Source organism: Protopterus annectens, chromosome 6.part0, assembly GCF_019279795.1.
Source record: "Protopterus annectens isolate FY-2018-M chromosome 6.part0, PAN1.0, whole genome shotgun sequence".
NCBI lineage: Eukaryota > Metazoa > Chordata > Ceratodontiformes > Protopteridae > Protopterus > Protopterus annectens.
The window spans coordinates 1860702748-1860722804 of record NC_056737.1 but is presented as its reverse complement, the minus strand read 5'-3'; positions in this window follow the sequence as shown (position 1 = coordinate 1860722804).

The window sequence follows — 20057 nt, the reverse complement described above, 5'->3', positions numbered from 1 at the left end:
GAAACTCCAAAGGTGGTGGTGTCTCCATATTCATAAAGGATATGTACACCTCCAGACTAGTAGCCCAGCATAACGCAGCTGAGATACGTCAGGTACAACTAACATTGGGTAAGACGGCAATCCAGGTCATAGCCTGCTATAGGTCCCCAACCATGTCCCAAGACTGTCACTCCATATTCCTAAGCACCTTGGAATCTATTAAGGTCCAACCCAACACTGTCTTACTAGGAGACTTCAACTACCCCTCCATCATCTGGAAAAACTCCTCAAGCACCAATACACTGGCCCAATGCTTCCTGGAATTCATCACTTCCAATGCCCTAGACCAGCTTATTCTGACCCCCACTAGAGGACGGAACATCCTTGACCTATTTATTACTAACATGGGTGACCATTGCTTTACACCAATAGTCAATCTGTCCCTGGTCAGATCCGACCATAAACTAATCAGCATGGGAATCAACATCTCACCCATAGCCCCCGCAAAGGTAACCACCTTAAAAAACTTCTCCAAAGTTGACTTTGGACTCCTAAAAACAGAGGTGGCTAACTTCACTGCACCCATGCCAATGGAAAATAGCTGCATGACTGCCGAATCATAAACCAATGCACTCTATGAACATGTACATAAATGGATGGAACTAGCCATACTCAACAGAACTAAGATGCTCTCCTCCAAAAAGAAGGAAGCCAATCTGGTGGTCCCCTGCCATTAATAAACTCTACAACAGAAGGAAGAAACTGTTGTAGAAAAAGGTGAAGTCCCAAGACTGGAAAAACTCCCTTATTATCCTCAACAAAAAGTTGAAATCCCTAATCAAATCCTCTACAGCCAGCTATGAAGGCAGAATTGCGGCAAACACTAAAAACAATCACAAAGCCTTCTATAGCTATATCAAGAACCTCCATGGCAATACCGTGATTTTCTCTGAGTTACAGCACAATGGTACCTCCTACACTGAGCCAAAAGATAATGCCAACATACTGGCCGACAGATTCAGTGCCAACTTTACCCCCCCCCCCAAAAGACCAATCACAATACCGGAAGATTGCCAGGTACCCAGCATTACTGCAGTACAGGTTAAAGCTACATTTTCCAAGGCCAAAAATACAGCTTCCATGTGACCCAATAATATCCCTGGCTGTGTTCTATATAAACTACATAGTGAAATAGCACCACATCTGTGTACCCTGTTTAATCACAGCCTCACCTCAGGATTTGTCCCTACCGAATGGTGCACTGCTACAGTCATCCCTCTTCATAAAGGGGGAGTGACTACAGACCCTGGGAATTATTGCCCCATTAGCCTGACAAGTCTGATATGTAAGCCTTATGGAGTGCATCATCATGGACCTGATTTGCAAAGATATAGGAAATCTAAAAACTCTAGAACCCATGCAATTTGGCTTTGTGAAAGGCAGATCATGCCTGCTCAACCTGGTTGACTTCATTGAGTCTGTCACCAGGGATGTGGATAAAGTTAAGGCAGTGCATACAGCCTTCCTCGATCTGGCCAAGGCCTTTGATACCATTCCTCACTCAGGAATTATTGATAAACTCACCAAACTAGGCATCAACCCCTATATCACTAGGTGGATTCCAAATTGGCTTACAAATAGAACACACAGTGTGAAAGTAGTGGACTCAGACTGCCGACCAGTCACGCATGGAGTCCCACAGGGATTGGTCCTGGGTCCTCTCTTGTTCAGCATCTACTTCTCAGAAGTCCAGGTTAACACAAAGGGACTCTGGCTGACAAAGTTCACAGATGACTGCAACCTGGGAGCCATTATTAACTCCACAAGTGATGAGACATCCTACAGAAAGGCCTCATTGAGTCCAAAGACTGGTGTCAAACCATGGCCATAAACTCAATGCCAAAAAATGCGTTGTCATCCCCTTTTGTAAAAACTCAGTTCCCACTAATTACCACATCGATAGGAGCTCACTGAACACTGAAGGCGTTATAAGAGATCTGGGGGTGCAGGTAGACAGCAACCTCTCCTTTGACCACCACATTGCCACTGTGGTCAGAAAGTCCTTCTATATGGCACATCTCATTACCAAGGGTTTTGCATCCAGGAAGAAAGAGGACATCATCTCTCTCGACTCTTTCCTCATTAGATCGATCATCGAGTATAATGCCTCATTTGGCATGTACCTCACTAGACACCTGCAACAGTTGGAGAGGCCACAGATGTAGCTCACGAAGAGGATCCTAGGCATTAAACACATGCCCTACATGGACAGACTCAAAAGACTCCAGCTATTCTCTGTCTCATATCTCCTACTTAGAGGCAATCTCTGTTTGACTTACAAAGCCATGTCTGACCCAGCTCTGTTAGAAATGCTACATCTAAAGAAATCACAATCCCTCTGCACTGCAAGCTCCAGAGACCTCAACCTCATTACCACAACCAACAGAACATGTTGGAGGGACAGGTTCATCACCCAGAGACTGCCCATGCTCTGGAACAGACTTCCCATACATGTCAAGCAGAGTACGTTGCTGTTCCTCTTCAAGAGAAATCTTGATGAGTGGATGGGTAATAGAAAGTTCACCTAAGGGATCACTCCAGTGGATCTACTTGATAGAGGCACTGGGAGCTAAAGTCGGGCTGCACAATGCCAGAGCACTTCTATGGGCTAGACATGTAAAGGCTCCAGGGCCATTAGCCTAGTACATACCTATGAACCTATGAACATAGAACAAAAACACCAAGCCAAGCAGATTTCTCAAGGCAGAAAACAAAACAGAACAGATAAAACACAAAGCAGCTCTTATCAGCAGGGAGTCACCAACAGTGCTTGTAGTTTTTGCAGGCCTTGAGTCTTATCAGAAAAGACCAATATTGCAGTAGGGAATGAATGGAAAACCAACAACAGGTTTATATTTACTAAGCATCTCATCCAACAGAGGATACACTCACCCCCCCCCCCAAGTACTACACAGCATCAACAATCCATCTCCATGTTGTGGGAGTAGCACCCACAGCCTTTTGCACCAAAATTGAGCATGCTACCTGATTTGCTACTAACACTGCAACAGAGTGTATAATATAATAAAGTATATCACATAGGTAGCCCTGTACTCTATACTGCTGCACTGTAGAAGAGGCAATTTAAATGTGTAACACTACTGCACTAATCAGTAATAAGCAGAAGTACAAGAACACAGATAATCAAATAGTGAAATCAGTAACCGAGATACTGACATAGTAACTGAGTTGCTCTCTCTCTCTCTCTCTCTATATATATATATATATATATATATATATATATATATATATGCAGTATCATTAACAGGCAACACTGTACTATTATCTATGATATTGTAAGTAGTGAACAATGGTAACCAAGCAACAATGCACAATACTGTAATAATATTTAAACTTAATACCATTTGCCATGGACCGGAGTTCCGCTGTGGTGACCCCTAACCGGGAAGCCGAAAGACACAACAACCATTTGCCATGGAAGCAAACGTAACAACAGTACAATATCATCAATATGCAACAGTGCAATGTATTTAAACTCAATAACACAACAGTCAGCAGACCAAAAGTGTTATTTTAAGTAATATGTCCACAAGAAGTACAGTCAATAAGTTAATAAGATAAAAAAGACAATGATTACACAGTATGAAATAAGGTAATAATAAAATCAGTCACAGTAGGACAACTCAGTTGAGACAAAGAAGGCACTGAAATTTACATATATAACATTGATGATAAAGTGGCATTATCATTTGTAAAACTGGTTGTTCTGTTGGATAACTAACAGGACAAAAAACTAGTTTATGCTAAACTGAGCAAGCTTCCTGATATTTAAAGTCAAGTTTTTCCCCATCTACCCAATTAAAAAATTGCCTGTACCCCCACAGAAAATGGTTAAGGAAAATTAAGCACTCCAATCCATTCACCGGTGCCAAGCTCAGGTAGCTGACAGGCTGTGTGTGTGTGTTTTTTTTTTTTGTTAACTATCTCTAGTTGGGCTCTCCCATTATAGAAAGTGGCATCCATACTGCCATTGGAATAGGGTTACATTTAGCGACAGCCAGAATATGTGGTGCCCGAGGACAAAGCTCAGTAGGATAATTATGGTTTGTGTGGCCAAATATAATTCTTTCCATATTCATAAGCGACTTATTGATATTGCCCATTACATTTATTTAAAAAGGATGGTTGACATTTCTTTCAAACAATTTTTTGTTTGTTTTGCCATAAAAAACTGTTGAAGGCTATCAGTTTTAAACATTCCCATATCAAACAATATCATATATATGTTTCAGACAACTGTATTTTGTTGTTGTGTCTTTTGGCTTTTCCCGGTTAGGGGTCGCCACAGCGGAATTTCGGTCCGCTAATGATTGTCAGCAGATTTTTACGCGCTGAGTTGCCATCTCTGATGCACAACCTTCAACGAAGGTACGCCCATTCACGCATGTCCACTCTCCACACAGAAGACGCTCTAGCTGAAAATCGAACAGGAAAACGTCTTACTGTGAGGCGACAACGCTACAGCAGCACTAATAGTTAACTTTTTTTTAGATCTTTCTGTTTTGTATTACTTTTAAATTATGTGATGGACATTTTTGGGAGATGCATAACTATCTGATACACACTGAATTCTGAAATTAGTTAAGGTTGTATTTTTATAGAGTTGTACATGTGAAATAGCATCTTTGCTGTGGTGATTGTAGATGTGGCAGGTTTGCAGTGTTTTCTAATCACAGGATAATTTCAGTGTCCTATGCTACTGCTTGTCTCAAGCATTTCTTTTCTCTTAATATAGTTCTATATTTTATGTAAGGATCGTGTTTGCGTCCATTCATTTTTAGTTGCTCTTTGTTATCAGTGAATGCAGGTGGCTCACATTTTTTTGGCATGGGCATTATGAAGTATGTATTCCTAACAGACTCTGTTCAAGACATCAATAATTCAGGTAACAACTAGGAACTCTAGCTGAAAACTGATCAGTACTTGCCATCATGGTGATGATAGCACCTAATGGTGGACATGGGACATAAAAGAAGCCATTATGTAAAAGAGAAAGACTCTACATCCAATACTAATAGATGCCTCCAGAGTCTTCTGATTGGTGCTGACACATGATGAGAGCAACAGATGTAGCAATTGCAGATGAAAAGTCAGTGTATGGGAGGCCTTAAACAGACTCTGACAAGCCATCAAGTGACTCATGAGGCAATAGAGGGCAAGACCCCAACTGGAGACATTTGCAGGAAATGGCAGAAACAGTTTGAGGAGCTCCTGTACCTGGTCAGTATAGCCTTTTTGAAGAGATAACGTCATTAGCAAATGCTGACACTGGTTCTCTGAATTTCAAGATATGAAGTCACTGAGGTGATTAGATTCTTTTTCTGTGGCATGTCTGTTAGAATGGATGAAATCTGTTGAAAATGCCGAATATATAGGATATTTTGGTCGGCATTTTGCTGAATTAACCCTTTTATTGCTGAGGTTATGGTGAGTAAAGTATCTTTGAATAAACAAAGTTTTGTAGTCGTTCCCATTTTCAAAAGCTGGAAAAAGAAAGTGCTGTCCATTTATAGAAGAATCCTTCTTCTAAATCTGTCTTGGGAAGTTAATATTAAGGTGATGGAAAGGACTCTTCCCGTAAGAGCTGAATAAGCTACAGCTTCTATTCAGGAACAGAAATGTACATTGTCTTCTGTTTGTAGAAAATGGAAGCAACTCTTTGTCCATGCATAAACAGCAGGTGTACATGGAAGTCTAACAATATCATTTGCATGTGCTTTGTGCAGCTCTAAATAGTGTATGATCATGTGCTCAAGAATGTTTTGTGGGAGATTCAAAAAGAGTACACAGTCCTCAGGATATTGTTTTATGCAATTCAGTCCCTGTGTTTGCAATGTTGTACTCCGTCACCTTGCACCTTGATAGTTGATTCCTTTTCCCCATCTTAGTTACAGCTGTTGCATCTTTCGTCTTTTCCCGGTTAGGGGTCGCCAAAGCGGAACTCCTGTCCGCTAATGATTGGCAGTAGATTTTTACGTACTGAGTTGCCAGCCCTGACGCACAACCTTCAACGAAGGTACGCCCATTCACGCATGTCTCTACACAGAAGACGCTTTAGCTGAGAATCGAACTTAGTTACAGCTATGAAATATATAACTATCAGTCAGTTTTAAAGTGCTCTAAATTAGTTGTCTGTCTTATATTATGAGCTAACATTCCACTCATTCAAATTTCTGAATTAGTGGAATTACTGGTCAATCAAAACAAACATAAATGTTTTAAACTTGCTGTATAATGCATTGTGCTACCAAAGTAACTATAAACTACAGTTTTCTCTGCACTTTGATTTACTTATTTCTGATGACCCTACCACAGGCACATTGTAAATACTGCAAACTGTAAATGCTGTATGTAGCTCGTTTTCTTTAATTCATTAAACATTATAGCTAACAACACTTATGATATTCATCATAGAAAAATCTTAAATATATTGTCACTAATGCTCTACTTGCACTTATTGTTTAGACAAATCTTTCTAAATTCTGTAGCTAGTGCATGCTATAATTTTTGATATGCCATCCTAACCGTTTTCTGCACAATGCATTTGCAAACTGCTAAATGTGTTTCTTTTGTATTCATTAGTATTTGACTACTGCATGTAGCAATTATTTTCATCTTTGCCAATTTTTATTTATTTATTTTATTTATTTAACTAGAATCAAATCTTGCCTCACTCTTCCGTTATGAAAAGAATGAAAACCCAGGTGTCTCAGTCATATTACTACATGTAATCCCTGCTATTAAAACTGATCTCTTAGTCAACCATATTTGAATCCTTTTGATCTTCTGTCTAGTACTTCAGTCTTCAATATGAAATGTAAATGCTTCTATATGAAATGTAAAGACTAATCTAAACAGGCAAAAAAAAGCTTTTATTAAGTGTTTCAGCAAATGTCCGGAACTGTAAATATCTCATAGATCTGGCTCTGCTCATGTTTCTCCTTTTTTTTTTCTTCGGTCGCTGATGATATGCTGTTACCTTTCTCTTAACATGTCATAACATCCTCTGTATGAGTAAAATTGATTTAAACAACCCAAAATACTTCTTAAGGTAGAGCGAGTACTATGAGGAATGAAAGCCTTGGACTCTGTTGGGGAGGAGGAATCATTATGAGATGCAACGTCCTATCACAATTCTAATGCTTTCCTCCCTATCAACTCTAGTTTCAAATGAAGGTATTGACTACATGAAGAAACTGCCAAGCTAAGGTCTCAAGAAGGAATTAAAGGTAATGACTAATAAGATTGTGATCACTGCGCTTCTATACATCGCTACTTTTCCAACTGATTTGTATGTTAGAATTGTATGTTCTAGCTAAGAAAAGAGGCAGCTAAGAGGGCTGAACCAGAAAGAATCCTCCGTCATGGTATACTTGATAGGCAGTCCACATGACTGAAGTAACCTTTTAGAGAATAACCTAAACTACTTGACTTGCCATACTTAAGCATAACCTCTTGTGGCTTTGTAACAGTTTAATAAGTTCTGTGACTTAATGTATGGTGTATAAATGAGATAACAATTGATCAGAATGGAAGAGGCTTAAGTCATATTTTGGTGCTGATATAGACAGTTTTGCCTATCGGTTTATTATAAGATAATGCCCTCACGTCTTTAGCATCTCTGATATTTACTGGAAATGCTATGAGATAATCTGACAACACCCTAACTGGTGGTATATGAGTGAAATAAAAGTTTCATGGTGTAATGGTTTCATACTTTCAAGAGTTATAGAAATTTTCTTTAACCTGAAGCTGTTTGGAAGTCCTCAGCTAAAGCCCTTTGCCACAATACAGCTAATAAGGTTCTACTGAAAACTCGATTCTGGATTGCACTCTTCTCCACTTCAATGGTATGGACGGAATTAATCCGGAAATGTTATTGTAGAGAGCTAACACCGAACCCTATGGCTGGAATATCTTCAATATTGCTCAAGCTACTCACAATAACTCTGTTTAAGCAGCTAGATGAGGACATAATCTCCTTTATGCATAATGTCTAGGAATTTTGTAAAATAATGGATTTCTGGGTTATGTCCTAGATACATCCTAGTGTTTCAGAGGGAGAATATATCATGCCTATGCTTTTAGTGAGGCAGTTAAACTATTTCATGTACCCCTCTGTACTTAGCTCCTTAGAGCTATATCAAGCCAGGAGTTGAGGTACAGGAAAACAAACAGATGGAAATCTGGATACTGCTGTTTTAAGATGGAAATTTGAGAGTACTGAAGACAGGTTATCTCTGTTCATTAATCTTGAAAAGTCCCATACCCTGTCTCATAGGGGTTATGAAAGAAACTGAGTATTTCATAGTTTTAAGAAATCAATCTCATTTAAAGAAATATTAAGTTGTCTTGGTAGTGAACTTCCCTTATCTGATATGGGCTAATCTGCATATAGTTTTGGTTTATGAAAATATATAATCACTTCCATTCTCAAAAAGAGGTCAGAAATGCTGGAGAATGTGTGTTATTCTTAATCTATAGGTGTCTTTTTTATCTCACCAATTTTCAAGAAGTCTGCAGAGACTCTTATGTACTATTGAGGCTGGATCAACAGCATCTGTTTTCATTTATGGTATCTCAGAATATATAAGGAATAGAATTTAAGATGAAAGGATCTAAGATTTATACATATTTGACAAAGATACTTTGCTCAGTTATTCTATATCAGGTTTTGCCTATTATGTGGTGCTGCTCCTTGTTTTCTTTTTTACAGCACTTAATGTCATTGAGTATATCCATTTAGATGTGCTGATACAAGTGCCTGGGACAGAATGGAGTTTTTGAAACCATGCAGCACCCTACACAATTCCAACAATGGTCCTACAGTATGGTAGTCATATAAAGACTTGGGATATAACTATCTAAATAGTATATGCTTATCTTACACAATACCCAGTAATATTGCTATTCTTAAAGATATAAGGGTAGGCATTTAACTTGTTAATCTCCTAGGGCTACAAATTAAATGGTATTTTCTAAGTAGAGAATCCCAATTTTATAAGAGTCAGTCTCTCTTAACTCCCCTAAACAGCTGATAACTGAACTGACTGAGTAATAGAAAGTATTAATCTCACTCAAATTTGTATTAAGGATAGAAAGGCTGTAATACCCTTGCATGACCCTTAAGGATGGCTACATTTACAACCAGGAGTGGAGTGGACTCTCCAAGTGGGGTAGAGGATGACAAATCTAGGAACTGGTTTAGTTATCTATATTAGTTCTAAATGTTCTCATGAGCTTAATAGGTTAATTTAAAGAGTTCCTATTGGTTACATTTCTTTTTTGATAACACAATGTCTATTTTTAGCTTGCAATGTAACCCTTCCCTTTAAAGCTCTTTCAAACAAAGAAGGTGGGTAGATAGGCACAGGCTCAGGTTTGAAGGAGAATGGTGCTACAGTATTAGGAGCTGATTGTGTTTTACCTATAAATAATGTTTTTGGAACCTTTAACAAAGCAAACATTTCAAACCAAATGGTATTTCCTAGGATACACCTTAATTTTTGGGGATGTGGATGATAGATGCGTGGAACATGAGAGGATTACAACATAAGAAGAAAAATTGTTGATGCACCTAATTTTCAAATCAGAGGCAAATATGTTTTATGCAAGAAACTCACATGTTAAAGATGAATGGAAGGGAGACATGAACAGAAAATGAATAAATTCTATCATTGCAGCTGGGGACAGCTCCAACTCTAGGGTGGTGGCTACTATAATTAAAAATAATTTCTGGAATCAATCATAGAATGCAATGTTGATGTAAATGCTAGATGGTGTTTTTTCATAGCCTCAAGCCCACTGAATGTAAAACCAATCTTGTTCTTCAATTTCTATGGCACTTGCTTAAAGCAACAATATTTTATCCTTGAAATATGTAATCTATTATGTAAGTTCCGTGATCATTACTACATAATAGGAGGGGATTGGAATGCAATTATTGACCCAGGGCTGGATCAGTCTAGCAGCTCCAACCCACAAAACCTCCAAGCATCGACTGCCATAGCTGAACTTATGGCTGACCTATGCCTAATCGAGCCTATTTCATTTAGTAACACCCTTGAAAAAAGTTATCTCTTTACTTATGTCACAATACCTGGTCAAGATTAGAATTCTTTCTCATCTGTGATGAGGCATTAATTAGAGGAGATGTTAAATATTCCTCTGAACCTAGGTATTTATTAGATCATTCAAAGATTACATTGAAATTAAATCTCCCTGGCAAATCAATACGACAAATGAACAGGGGTAACTGGTCTCTAAACAATAATCTGCTTTGAAAATCAGAGGTGGTTCAATAGATACTACATATTTTAGCAGAAGCAAAAGAGGACCTAGAGACCTCCAGTATTCCATATGATATCCAATGGGCGTCATGTGAGACAAAACTGAGGGGAATACTAATACAGAAAGCTGCCTATTTTTAAAAAAAATGGTAAAAGAAAAAGAAGATAAGCTGGTAGCTGAACTTAAGGTGCTGGAAAAAAATTATCAACTGAACAAAAATCCCAATATTGAGAAATCAATTATCACCATGCAAAAACAATTATTCGATCTGCACCAACATAACTACTCCTTACATGAGCTAAAGGCCATAGCTAAGTACTCTGAATGGGTGCAAATTCCATCTAAAACATTAGCAAGAATAATTGAAAACAAACAGGAAGCCTCCAGGATATCCTTAATTCAATATCAGAATAAGATATACAAATCAGACGTGCAAATAATAGAAATATTCCAACAAATTTATTCAGGTATCTATGTAATGGACGCTGAACAATCCTGGTGAAATATTTGAAGGATTCTTTAAAAAAATAATTTTCCACAAACTAAATGATAATCAAGTTGAATTTCTCAATGCCCCACTCAAACAACAGGAAATAATCAATGTCATAGAAAAGTTAAAACTAGGCAAAGCCCCAGGTCAGGATGGATATACACCACAGTATTACAAAACCTTCAACCAAAAGCTGTCTCCTATTCTTTTAAAAGTATATAAGTATATAACTACATTAAACTGAGTGGTATAACCAATTGTTGCCTGAATAATTCTAAAATATTTTTTATCCCCAAAAATAACCTTGATAAATCCAATCCCCACAGTTATAGACCAATATATTTAATCAATGCTGGTATCAAAAGTCTATCCTTGATATTAGCAGAGAGAATTAAAAAAGTTATCCCCAATGTAGTTTCCTCTGAACAATCTGGATTCATGAGCAAAATACATACCTGGGATAATATCCTAACCTTAGGCTCTATGATTCATCTCATGAGAAATAAAAGAAACCCAAGATATGCATTAGTTCTTGATGCCTGTAAAGCATTTGACAAAGTCAACTGGAACTTTCTATTCAGAGCTATTTCAAAGTTCAACATCCCAAAATAATTCATTAATCTAATCAAAACCTTATATAACAAGGGATATACATATCTTTTTATAAACAAAACATTATCAAAGCCTATTCAGATATCCAACAGAACAAGGCGGGGCTGTTCTCTTTCACCCCATCTGTTTAATATATATATATATATATATATATATATATATATATATATATATATATATATATCCCTTCTTTCTTTACATCTCACAAGCTACTTTCTACTCTATCCCCAGATTTTTAAATACCAAAATAACTTTATCTGCCTTTACAGATGATTTAAATGTCTATTTTGAACAACGAAGTATACATTTAAAGAAGTTAGTTAACCCAATTGATGAATTTTTGAGAGTCTCAAACTACAAAGTCAGCCAAAAAATGTATTTTTCCTATCAATCCATTAAACCATAAAGAATATCTGCTGTATGACTCTCCCTTCAAAGTCGCCTATTCTTTCAAATAGCTGGTATTCAGTATGAACATAATTACTCATCCATGTATCAAAATAACCTACTGAAAGCATGGACAAATATCACACAAGACCTCCATTTGTGGCAACGGCTGAAGCTTTCCATGCTATCTAAAGCAGAAATTATCAGGATGAATATCCTACCTAAACTGTTACATCATTTTAATGCCTCAAACATGACAATTCCAAATAAATTCTTTCAAAAACCCAACAGAGAACTGGCAGAATGTATATGGTTTCCCAAATCAGTTAGGATAAGTTATCTAAAATTAACCTACCCCCAAAAAATGGAGGACTGAGTTTACTGGACTTTTGACTTTATTACTGGATCATTTCTGCAAACAGAATTATCTTACTCTTGAAGTTCTGCCCAAAGAATGACACCTGGGCCCATTCATGGGTAAGAATTTGGTACAAACATTTGATTAGTAATACCATTAACCCCAAAGCTCTCCCATTCTTGACCTCACTCAATCTAAGGAAATTTAGTATTAACCACATTCTGATGCAGAGAGTTAAGACTTTCCAGGACTTAACAAAAAATGTTAATTTGGACAAGACCCTTCCTTTCCTCCAACCCATACATATGAACCCTGACATTAAACTTAACAGTAAACCATTGAAGATTTCAGCATATCCACTAATTAAAGAATGTTTGGTGTGGGACATTTATAAACACAAAAGGAAAACAATCAAGAATTGAAATACAAACTAAATCTGAGTCTTAAATACACTACAGTATTATGCCACATTAGGGAGCTTATTCTAATACTAGTCACTGAAACACCTATCATTGAAAAAGATATGACTTGTCTAGTGGATATTATTCAAAGCTTAGCTAGCAAGAAAAGTATGCTTTCTAATACTTATAAATTCATCAAGGCCATCGTATATTAATCCGTCCTGTTATATTCTGACTATTGGGACCAGCAAGGAAGTATATTTACTGAAGAGCAGAAACGTAATGCAATTGGAACCACTTTAAAGTTCTCCCCTTTCAATAAACTGGTCTATACGCAATTAATGATGAATAATAATACTTATTTCACTCCCTCCATCTTAAACAGGTTCAATTCTAATGTTTCCCCATCATGCCCATGTTGCTCCTTTCCCCAAGCCAACCTCATTCATATTTTATTGTTTTGCAAATATTCTCACATGCTTTGGACCTCTCTAAAGGTGCATTTAGAGAAAATGGGATATCATAAATCGACCCTATTTTGGGAATTAGCCGTTCTTCATGTTACAGACCTCAAGCTTTTCAAATTAAAGTATCATGTCCTAATTTCTCTTTGTCTACTAATCAAATTCTATATAACTAAAAATTGGCTAGATCACACCAAGCTTTCTTGGAATGGATTCAGGAATATGGCAACTAAATATATATCCTCTCAAAAACTTACCATAAGAAATTCAAATAAACAAAATTACTTCCAGAATTTCTGGAAACTCATTTTTGAACACATCCTTGAGAATTAATAAGAGGTCAGAAATTATGTACCATTGTCCTAAGATTTGTACTCAGTTTGATTCATATATCCATCCCTAATCACCCTATTCCTTCTTCATTGTTCATGATTCTTATTTTGTGCTTACTTGGCTCCTTTCCCCATAATTCAACAGCACTGTTTTGTAAATATTGTTAATAATGTATATAGTTGTGATTTGTAGGATTGAAGTGTTACAGGGAAATTGTTTTTTTTTTTTTTTTTTGGAACTATACATGTATGGTCACTGAACTGATATGTCAGATTATCCATTGTCTGTTCCTGTTGTACAAAATAATAAAATACTATTGAAAAAAAAAGAAATGTAAATAGTCTAGAACAGGCCTTATAAACATCAAAGTGTCCCAATTGCCAGCAGAGTATTACGTTTCTTCATAGCCTTTTTACAGATAAAACAAACAATTATCAAAGCAAAGTTTGCTGTAAATTTTAATATCCATATCAGTCTATTCTTGCCACTTCCAGTAAACTCTATTTTCAATTTACAGGGCTTTGAAAGCTTGCTAATCCCAAATTCATTTTTCCAAATAGTTTTTATTAACTTTTCCAAAAATGACAACATAAACAAACCAAATGAATAAATAAACATGATTGGTACTAACTACACTGAATAAATGTTAGATTAATGTGTTTATTTCACTTCTCACATCAGCACCATGAAATTGCTATGTACACTAAGAATAACGTGTGCTCTTTAACCCAAATATAAAGTAACTTTCCAAAAGCTTTGCCTCCCATAAAAACATGGCTATCCAATGCTGAACTCCTACTGAACCCCTCAAAAAAGCAAAGCTGCTTCTCCTCACCCACAAACCCCATAGCTCCAACAAAACAAATTTCAAGATCATTTCAGCAAACAATAGTGCAATTGAACTGGTTCAGCATACCAAACTACTAGGTGCCACAATTGATAATTTCACGTCTGACCCATACGTAAAAAACAGTATAAAAAAGCTCACCAAAAACTAGGTATGCTATACAGGCTTAAAAACTTACTCAAAGCAGCTACAAAAAATACCCTGGCCAAAACCTACCTCTTGCCCTCACTGTTATATGGGGCCCCAATTCTAACTAACCTACCAGCCTCCCTAAGAAAAAAAGATAGAAAGCTACTGTAACAAAATTGCCAAATTTGCCATAAATCAACCCCACTAACTCATTACTGTAAAGAACTCAGAGTGTCAAACAACTAGTAAACAAAAAGGCACTAAGGTAACATAACAGGTAACCTCACAAAACCTTTATTAATCCACAATTTGATGAATGAAGAAATAAAAAAACAGCAACTTGAACTGACTAAGCGCTTTCACCCTCAATAAACCAAAATAAAACATCATAAAAAGCAGTGTGTGCAGTAATAAGAATATTAGAACATTACAGGGACATAAAAAACAAGAAAACCACTAATTCATTGTATGTACACACGAATCATTGTTCAAACTTTAAAAACGTTTATTTTTTTTTTGTTATTGACAGGCTATATACAAAGGGTTTTGGGGGGGACTTTAAAACCATGTTGGAAATAAGGGAATGTCTTTGGCAACTGAGACTTTATGCCAGCAATGCTCCTGGTATCAATGATGCACTATCCCTAGCATGTATTTTAAGATACAAGGCAGCTTGTATACAATATAAAACTATGTAAATTTAAATATTTTAACAGATATGTTTTTTGTTTTATTTGGAATGTTTATTAATGCACACACTGCTTTTTATGATGTTTTATTTTGGTTTATTTATTTATTCTGGGTAGCTATTACTTACTTGAGATTCTAGCAAACAAGGTATTGTTGAGCAGGACTTTAAGATTTGGTGAACAGGAACCTTAGGGGATAATTGTTTAATTTAACTACTCTCCTGCTTTTTCATCATTGATTAATCAAGCACTAATTAATAGCTGCATTTAAAGGTTGTTTTTACTGAAGTTAACTGACTCTGAAGATGCCCATGAGGGTGAAAGCACTTAGTCAGTTCAAGTTGCTGTTTTTTTATTTCTTCATTAATGTAAAGCCCTACATTTGCTAAGATGGCTTGGATTTCCCCTCCACCTCCAATATGTGCAGCTTACTAAGTTATACAAAATCATCCATAACCCACAGCTTGTCCTACTCTTAGCCCATTAATCAACTTTTATATCCCAAATAAACATCTCAGATCTGAAGACAAACATCTCCTCACAACTTATAAACCTAACAACACCCAAGGCCTAAGTCTTTACTCTTGCCCTGTGGTAAAATTATGGAACTCCCTTCCTTTAACTATCAGAACTGCTACTAACCTGCACTCCTTCAAAACTTCTATAAAATAATACATCAACAAAGCATGGATTTGCTCCAGTATGAGCCCAGGCTGAAGAACATTTTTCTACCTCTAATCTCTCTATCCCCACTACTAAGTAACCCTACCCTCCCTTCCTCAACACATACTTTCTTGAGGTTAGACTCCTACCTTTTCCACATCTACGCCTGCTAACCCCTCTATCATACCCTACTCTTCTCTACTCGTAGTAGCCTATACCTTCACCAATATAATCTGTTGCCATATTTCATGACATCTAGAATATTAATAATTGTTATGATAATTATCTATCTATTATGTAAATAATGGTGCATCTTCCCATTATCAGGCTTTCTCTATAATTTATGTTTAAATAGTATGACTTCATTATGTCTGTTGAGTTTTATTCTGACAAACTAATGAGTAATTTTTCAAATTTTGCCCTCGAGTGTTAAATTTGTTACCATATTTCATGACCTCTAGAATATTAATAATTGTTATGATAATCATCTATTATGTAAATAATAGTGCATCTTGCTATTATCAGGTTTTCTGTATAATTGTTGCTTGAATACTATGACTTTATTATGTAGGTTGAGTTTTTATTCTGACAAACTGAGTAGTTTTTCAAATTTTGTGCTTGAATGTTATGACTTTATTATGTCTGTTAAGTTCTCATTCTGACAAACTAATATGTTGTTTTCATATTTGTACTTGAATGTTTTGGCTTTAGTATGTCTGTCTAGTTTTTCATTCTGTTAACCATATGTATCTGGAGCTTTTCTCCCTGGGTCTCCTCTGAAAATGGGTACCAAATAAGGTCTATATTAAATCTGTGAAAGACATATTCATCAAATATGTCTTCAGCGAACACCAGCTGCTGAAATTCACTTCAGCGAACCACTGAATGTTTGCAAACACTCACCCACCAGCAGTCCAGAACACACAATGGACTAAATCAAATCCACCCAACTCCCCCACCCCCCCAACTATATATACCAACTCCCAGATCACACTACAATGGGGAAAACGGCAAAGGTGAGGTGATGGCCAATTGTTGTGAACCATGGGAAAAATTCTGTGGTTTGCTGTAGTGAATTTCAGTGGCTGGTGTTCACTGAAGATATATACACCTTTTGCAGAACTAATATAGACCCACCTCATGGCCCAACTGGACTTTCACGGTAAACAAATGGCAAATAAATAAATAAATAAATACATAAAGTTAACACAAAAATTAATTTTACTGAGTAGAGACTTCATATTCATTAAGCAAAAAAGATAACTTGGACCAAAATTTTAAGTTAACAGATAAGTGAGTTGTAGTTTTCATTTTTACAGTGCTAGTTTCATACTAATAAATCAATAATTGTTTTTAAACATCACAAAGATCCTGCAACAAAACTGACATCTGTCTTCTCAATATAGAATTGTATTTATTTTATTTTATTTATTCCAGTTTGATTACCAGGGAAGTCCACTGGGTCAACATGGCCCATTTTCAGTGGAGGCCTGGGGAGAAAAGCTCCGAAAATGCATCAAAAAATATTACATACAGGATTTCAATACAATCAAGAATTTAGAAAGCATTAAACAGTTTACATAATACAATTTCAAGGAATACATGACAGTATGAGAGTACAATTCATACTGAAATTGATTAAAATGTTGTTTTTTTACATTAAGTTATGGTTATTACATTTGCATAGTAAAGAAGTAGTTCTTAGAGATTCCTAAACAGATAGTTAAGGTTGTAGGAAGGAGAAATAGGGGTGGCGCTTTGAGTGAAAGTATTAGAGATAGAAATTAGTGCTCAATATTTACAATATTTACATGTTTTGTTGAGCAGGTATAGTGCTGGGAGTAGAAGGATTGTGTAGTATTTACAAGTTTTGTTGAGCAAGTATAGCTGTAGGAGTAGAAGGATTAGGTAGTATTTACCAGTTTTGGTGAGCAAATCAAATTTTAATCTTTGGTCTCTGTATTTAAAGTAAACTTTAATTGGTGTGATGCTTATTATTCATCAAAATGGAAAAAATACACACACACACACAAACACACAGTACTTTATCACAAAGGGAAGTGCTTTGGAAACAGATCAACAACACTGTTTTTGAGTGGCAGAAGTGTTGAAAGGAGGACTATTGAGTGCTTCTGGTATGGTTAAGTGTGGGACTGAGATTAAATGCCAAAATGTTTGGATATACTGAAAATTTTGACATTGGAGATGGGAGTTTGTGGGCAACTGTTTATAAGTTAGGTTCAGAGGTTCATAGGTTCATAGGTGTTTAGTAGGCTAACAACCACAACAGCCTTTTTAACCCTAGCCATGCATCCCAAATCTTTGACAAGTTCTGATACCCATGATAAGTGTAAGCATGGGCCTGGAAGATTAGCCATTTACAGGTTACCTGTGCCCATTACAGACATAGGTGCCAAACCAGGGCTGAATTTCCAGTTTCCAATCCAATTGTCCAAGTTGCACTATAATTGAGTTATGGAGGAACTCTGCTTCATGTGGATGAGGAGCTTGTTCCATAGACGGGTTCATCTCTGGGATACATACCTGTCTCTCCAGCAGGTCCTATTTATATCACAGGCAAGGTTTAAATCATTAGAATTGGTAATTCTGGTGCTATTTGTTTTGTGAATATGCAGGAGGTCCATCATAGGGGGGGGGGTCTGCCAATGCCCTGTATGCCAGACATAGATATGTCTTCAAAAGCCTGAAAGAGACAGAATACAGGAATAGGGCTTTGAGGAGGTCTGCATAGGACATTTTATGTACACCCTGTATTCTTTTAGTGAGGAACCTCTGTAGACATTCCAATTGTTGGATATGCCTGGATAGGTACATACCAAAGGGAACATTGTACTCAGTGATAGGTCTGCTAAATGCCGGATACAGGGGAACAATTACTTCCTTGGACTTAGATGCCATAACTTTGTTTTTATGTTGCGCAACATAGAATGATTTCCTCACCACTGTAAACATGTGATGGTCAAAGGCTAGATTGTTATATATGTGTGTCCCCAAGTCCCTCACTACTGGATCAACTATAAGGGGTGTGTTTGACAATATGATGGTTACCAGGGATGGATGACTTCCCATGGGATACTATTATGCATTTCTTGGCATTAAGTTTTAGACCATGGCTCTGACATCAGTTGTCTGTCTGTGTCAGTCCCTCCTGGAGAACATTTGTGTCAGTGTGAGATTCAATGACAGCTCCTAATTTGTAATCATCTGCAAATTTAGTCAGCCAGAGACCACTGACATTGGCCTTGACTTTTGAGAAGTAAATGCCACAAAGGAGTGGTCCAAACTGATCCCTGAGGGACACCACTTGTAACTGGCCTCCTTGTAGAGGTGGACTCCCTAATTCAAAATTCCTGGGTCCTGTCTGGGACCCCATTAGCTATCCACCGACTGACATATGGGTTTGTACCTAACCTCTTGAGTTTGTCAACAATGCCAAAGTGGGTTATTGCATCAAATACCTTGGCCTGGGCAAGGTATGCAGTATGAACAATTTTGCCCTCATCCTTTCCTTTTGTGACCTTCTCAAAGAAGTCCACCAGGCTGAGTAGGCATGATCTGCCCTTGATGAAACCAAACTGGGTTGGGTCCAGTGTTTGGAGGTTTATTATATCTCTATTGATCATCTTTGTGATAATTCTTTCTATGGCTTTACATATAAGACTGGTGAGACGTATGAGTCTGTAGTTTCCAGGGTCTGTAGATGACCACTTTTGTGCAGAGGACTGACTGCTGCCTTTCTCCATTCATAATGCATGAAGCCTGTAATAGACGATGCAGTTAAACAGGAATTCCAGAGGCCCTGATATATCATGTTTCATGCTATTCAGAAGGTATCCTGGGATATTGTCTGGACCCATATTGATGCAGTGTTCTTAGTCTTCAAGAGAGCATTAAGGACCTGTTCCCTAGTGACAGCATGGGGAGTTATATTTAGTGATATTTCCTGAGGGAAGGTTGGAGGGGTAAAGTTGGAGCAGAATTTATCAGCCAGGAGGTTTGCTTTATCTTCTGGCTCAGTATAAGTGGCTCCATATACAATGAGCTCTGCACACAATTGTGTGTTGCCTTTGAGGTTGTGGACATAGCTAAAGAATGCTTTGTGGTTGTCCTTGACCTAGGATGCCAAACCTACCTCAGATTTGGGTTCGGTAGACTTTATTTGTCCTCTGAGTTGTTTGTTTAGTTTGATGAGAGTGCTTTAACCCTGCTGGTGCTGCACCTCCTAATTTTTGTTATGATTTTTTTCCTCCTGTTATACAGGGTTCAATTAAGGGCTAGGGAAGGGGATAGATTTAGTGTTGTGCATGTGTGCT